Source organism: Peromyscus californicus, unplaced genomic scaffold (genome assembly GCF_007827085.1).
Source record: "Peromyscus californicus insignis strain IS unplaced genomic scaffold, ASM782708v3 Scaffold_14__1_contigs__length_90479793_seg_2, whole genome shotgun sequence".
In the NCBI taxonomy this organism is placed as follows: domain Eukaryota; kingdom Metazoa; phylum Chordata; class Mammalia; order Rodentia; family Cricetidae; genus Peromyscus; species Peromyscus californicus.
Genome location: NW_026294436.1, coordinates 35,072,972 through 35,078,721, shown reverse-complemented (window position 1 = coordinate 35,078,721; position 5,750 = coordinate 35,072,972). Strand labels below are relative to the sequence as shown.

Sequence of the window (5,750 nt, the reverse complement as noted above, 5' to 3'; positions counted from 1 at the left end):
GCTACTAAACAATTGGTCCAATGGCAGCTGAGCATGTACTAGTGGCTACCGGGGCTGGGCGAATAGGATAGGGTGGATAGAAGGGATGGGAAGACCATGTCTTAGAATCAATTAAGTCAACAGATAAACTGGGAGGCAGGTACAGAGATTCTCCAGGAAGCCTACCACAAACATTGCCACCTTCACTATTAACTGCCCACTCGAAGCCCACATTTACTATAATTGAAGAATCTGTCCATAGTTTACCCCAGGGTTTACTTTTGGTTCTGGGCATTCCACAGGTTTGTACAAATGTGGAATGACAAGTCTCCACTGTTCCAGTATCATGTAGACTATTTCCACTGTCCTAATAATCAGATTAGGATGCCCTATTCCGTTGATCCCAATCTACTCCCTAATCTTCTTTTGACTGTCTTCAAAGTTTTGCTTTTTCTAGAATGTCATATAATTGGAATTATGTATTATATAGACTTTTTGCTTGGCTTCTTTCTCTTACTTAAATGCATTTAAATGTACTTTTCATTTCATTTGGTATTTCATTCCTTTTTAAGTACATAATGTTCCTATTGTTTGGGTGAGTGATTCCAAACTTAGGCAATTATGAGTGAATGCCATGTTCTAGAACAACCTAATCTCGAGTTTGAGAAACATACACAATACCAAGAGAGTCAGGAAAAGGAGAAATCCAGAATCGTACAAGTTTCATGTTGGGCAATAGTCCTTTATGAGATGTCCCTTTTATAGATATTAACTTCCAGTCTTCAGCTAGTCTTCTCATTCTTTTTACCTAGTCTTCCAAACAGTAAAACTTTTCACCAATTATTTCTTTTATGTCCTATGCCTTTGGTATTATACCTAAAATCTTATTGCTGTAGTCAGAATGATCTAGGCTTTCTTTTGGGCTATCTCCTTATAGTTTAGAACATTTTCATTTTTCTGGAAGATACAGGATCTGTGTTTATCTTAATCAGATATTGATAACTTTTTTTTTTGAATGCCTGTCATTGTCCCTGTATTGTCTTTGGTTTTTGTCAAAAGAACCATGCCTACTCGGGATATTTCTGAGCACTGTGCTTATCTGTTCTACTTGGATCTCTAGTACAATTTTGGTTACTGTAGCTTTGTAGTTAGGTCTAGAAATGAGGCAGCACCAATCTTCTAGCTCTTTTTTCTCTTTTAGTGCTGCATTAGTAATTACACATTTTTGCCTGTTAGGATAAACTTCAGAATCACAAAACAGCTCACCAGGGTTATGTTTGGGATTGCTTTGTCTCGGATTACTAAGAATTTGTTGATGGTTTGTAACTCTCTTATTTCTGTTATCAGCCTGTAATTTTGTAGGTTTGTGTGTGTGTGTGTGTGTGTGTGTGTGTGTGTGTGTGTGTGTGTGTGTGTAAATTTCGTCAGCTGGCTTTGCTCTTAGGATAGTTACGGACTCATACAATGAGTGAGGGAGCAGCCCGCCTGCTTTTAGCTTCTGTAGGCCTGTGAAGAATTGCACAGAGGACTGAAGTGAGATGAGTTGACTAATTCCTTTCTGCCATGCAGAATGCAGGAGTAGCTAGAGTTGGATTTTTTCCTTCTTCCCAGTCAGTTAGTCTCTCATAACTATACAGCAGGCAATGTTCTGGTTAGAGTTTCTTTCTAGAGCAGTTCTTGCTAAGGGCACCATGTTCTCATGTATCCCTTGACAGTCCCTTGCAAGCACACTCTGATGCAAACCTAAGAGGGGTTTCTCAGATACATACTGTGAGAAACACAACGAGCTTTTAGCGGAGACCATGACAGTTTACTAAGCTCACAAAAGTCTACCAATTCTCAAAGCTTGGTTGCCTTAGAGGTTTTTGTTTGTTTTTAAAATAAGAAGCCCTTCACAAGTTTATATGTCTTCCTTGCACAGGGCCCATGCTAATCTTTCTGTGTCATTGTAATTTTAGTGTATGTGTTTTCTTGGAGTTTTTAACCCTCGAGCCTGACCATGGTAAACCTTCAGAGATGTGTCCATTTCAGTTTAGGGTTTTCTCTCTCAGCACTGGTTTCTGTGGTGGACAGGGCTCCCTGTGTCTGTTCTGGTAAGCCATGAATCCTTTCCATCTCCATCCATCTCTCTCAGCTGAGACCCCTGTGTCCTCACTCCTTTTGTGGATTTAAATAGAGTTTTTTTCCCCTTTCAGTTCTCTTAGCTGTTTTACGGATTGTTTGGGCAGAGTGGCAGCATATAAGTTCCTTATGTACAGAAATAGAAAATGGTTGTACGGCTGTTTAGATTTGAAAAAAAATGCTTTCCAATTCTCCACACTTGTCAAGTATTTTTAATCACTTTTTCTAGACACAAGACTCTGAGATTCAAAATATATATGTATGCCTTTTGAAGTTTATTTTGTAGTTAATTAGAACACAGCTAAATTTTTGGTATATTATTGAACATATGTTGGTTCAGTTGCCCTTAAATTGATGGTCTTAAGATTATTCCATAATTTTATTTGTCTTGTAAAAGAAGGTCCCTAAACTGTTTATAGTAATATATAATTAACTACTAAAAATGTAAATAGATATATGAATTTAAAACAGAAAAATATTAATCTGCTTTAGTCACTGACATATTTTAAGAATATTTAGTAGAAATATGTGAATGTCTGGACAAAACTTATCATCACATGTGTCTTAACTACTTGTGTAGTTAAGTAAGATGAGTTGACTAATTCCTTTCTGCCATGCAGAATGTAGGAGTAGCTAGAGTTGGATTTTTTCCTTCTTCCCAGTCAGTTAGTCTCTCATAACTATACAGCAGGCAATGTTCTGGTTAGAGTTTCTTTCTAGAGCAGGCCTTGCTAAGGGCACTGTGTTCTCATGTATCCCTTGACAGTCCCTTGCCTGTCTATAGATAAATTATATAAAAAAAGCACCAACTACAGGCATCAAGCTAATGGAGTGGTAGATGTGGCTTTAATTTGGGTTCTTACTTGTCCTCCCTCAGAACAAGCATAAACAACTCTACAGAACGTCTTTTAAAATGAGATGTGTAGATATTTTAGATTCATGTATATAGAAGTTTTAATAAAGTAAGCTCTCTCCGTATATTTATATCATTGAAACCATAAACGTGTAGGGCAAATTGCATGGTGTATCTACACTGAAATGTTAAAAGATACTTTCACTATTTATCTAGTTAAGCTGATATAAATTTCAATAGCTGAACTAAAATGTTTTATGTTGAATCAAGGAAATACTGAAATTTATGGAAAAGAGAAAATAATGCTATTTATATATAACATGTAAATTGACATACATGAACTGGGCATTAATAATGACGCTCACACTCTTGCAGCTTTCTCTCCACCCTCTCCCTTCTTGCTCTGCCTCTCCTTCTCTCCCCCTCTCTCTTACTGTTTGCACCTAACCTATTTTTCTTTAAAAGGCATCACCATGTCTCTATGAATTTTTAAGTTAAAAGTAGCAGTCAAGTTAGTTATCCAGTTAATGTCCTACCTGGTAAGGATAAGTTATGGACCTCTGTTGTATCTTGGATGCTCCTCTGTGCTGTTTTTTAATTATCATCCATATTCTTTTCTTCTTTTCTACAAGCTATTTCTAACAGTGTGCATGCCCATACAGAATATGAAGGATTTTTATTCTTTGAAATTTCACATAGACATATGATGCATTTTGATCATATCTACACTTCATTCTCCCTTCTAGCATGCCCCAGTTTCCTGTAGATGTAACCAACATTTACATTTAATCTTATTAAATAAGAAGCACAGAACCAATGCAAAGAAGAAAGCCAAGAGATCAGAGCTAAGAGCCCTACCCTTCCTGCTGAAGCTAGCCTCTTCAGTCAAGAGACCTCTCTGAAAGAGATCTACTTCCTGTCTGTTTGTCTTTATTTAGACTTGCTGTTCTGCCTTCTCATTGGTTGTAAACCTAAACACATGACTGCCTCGTCACTGCCTGTATGTACAGCCCTCCAGGTCTTCTATGGTATTGAGATTAAAGGCGGGTGTCTCCAATGCTGTCTGTATTCTTGAACACACAGAGATCTACCTAGCTCTGCCTACCAAGTGCTGGGATTAAAGGCATGCACCACCACTGCCCAGCTTTTGCTATGGCTCTAATAGCTCTGACCCCCGGGCAACTTTATTTATTAACATACAATTAAAATCACATTTCAGTACAAATAAAATGCCACCATAGTTTCCCCATTACATCTCTCTCCAAACTTCTTAACAATTCTCAGATGGAGATGAGAGAGATTCCTGAGACTCCTTCCTAGGTGAGGACCTATTGACAGTCGATAGGTACCAGGGGGAGGAGAATAATTTCTCTTTGACTGTGTGACCACTGGTTGGTTCAGCATGTCCCAGCAGATGACCTCATATTCATACACACATGCACAGTGCTAATTGGACTTAGTAGGTTAAAAAAATAAATAATAGTTTTGAAAACACACAGGAAGGACAAACCTAGTTGCAAAAGAAGTGACAACATCGTAACTCTGAAAGAAATGTCTAAAAAAGAAATTGAACAGTCTCTGGGGCACAGTCTGATCTTACTTCCTCTGAGACCTTAGGAAATTGATAGATTTGGGTATAGAAAGGGCCTGACAAATACTAAAAAAAAATAAAAAAAATTGGGACTTCTGAGAGGCTCAGAGTATGGACTTGACATTAGATCTCCAGAAGTAACATGGGGTATTCTGCTGCTGATTTTGAGTGGTCTACTACTACATACTCTTCATTATAGGTAGACGCAGAAGTATGTTGGAGAGAAATGAGTCATCAATCCACCTAAAATAAAAAGAGAAGAATACCTTCATTAGTTCAAAGTCAAATAAGTAAGTTAAAAAATATTCCTGATCCATGCTTGCCAGAGTGCTTTTCCCCTTTCCTTTCCTCCCTTCCCACCCCTGTCCCTCCCATCCCCTCCCCTTTTCTCCCCTCCCCTCCCCTCCCCTGTCCTTCCCCTGTCCTCCCCTCCCCTCCTTTGTCCCTCCCATCCCCTCCCCTTTTCTCCCCTCCCCTCCCCTCCCCTGTCCTTCCCCTGTCCTCCCCTCCCCTCCTTTGTCCCTCCCATCCCCTCCCATCCCCTCTCCTCTTCTGTTTTCTCCCCCGCCCCCTCTGAATTTAAAAAGATGGCACATGCTCGTGAGGATAGATCAGTGGACAAAGGCATTTGCACCCAACCCAGGGACCCCAGTTTGATGTGTATATCCTACATGTGGAAAGAGAGACAGACTTTCTCAAGTCATCCTCTGACTTCCAAATGCATACATACCTTGGTGCGCGCGCACACACACACACACACACACACACACACACACACACACACACAGGAATGGAGAGAGAGAGAGAGAGAGAGAGAGAGAATAAATACATGGGATAAAAATGTTTGACAAGATTTTGTATAAGACAGCAAGAAGGATTCATCACAGTCCATTGGTAGAGTAAGTGTTCTAACCTGGATGCACGAACCTCTCCTGGATAACACAGAGGTGTACCTGTCAGTTCAGTTTCCCCCTTCATCTCCCTCCTTAGGAAGTTCACATAGCTATTGGGATTGGCCTCTCTTCTTTCTGTATTCTGTGTCCTTTTTCCTTGCTTTGTGTCCTACATCTGGTGGAATTTTCCATTCTGCTGTATTTTTAAGATTTTTATTTTTAATTATGTGAATAGGCATGTATCTATGTGTGGGTCTGTGCTCATGTGAGTTCAGTGCCTTCAGAGACCAGAAGAGGGTGTCAGATTCCCTGG

At 39.4% G+C, this 5,750-nt stretch overlaps 1 non-coding gene across 1 annotated transcript; it reads right to left on the bottom strand.

The window, feature by feature from the left end:
• Nucleotides 1-1,855: 1,855 nt before the first annotated feature.
• On the bottom strand, nucleotides 1,856-1,966 carry LOC128110239 (U6 spliceosomal RNA). Its single transcript, XR_008218188.1, has one exon. It is a non-coding gene; the product is annotated as a U6 spliceosomal RNA (small nuclear RNA).
• Nucleotides 1,967-5,750: the final 3,784 nt, after the last annotated feature.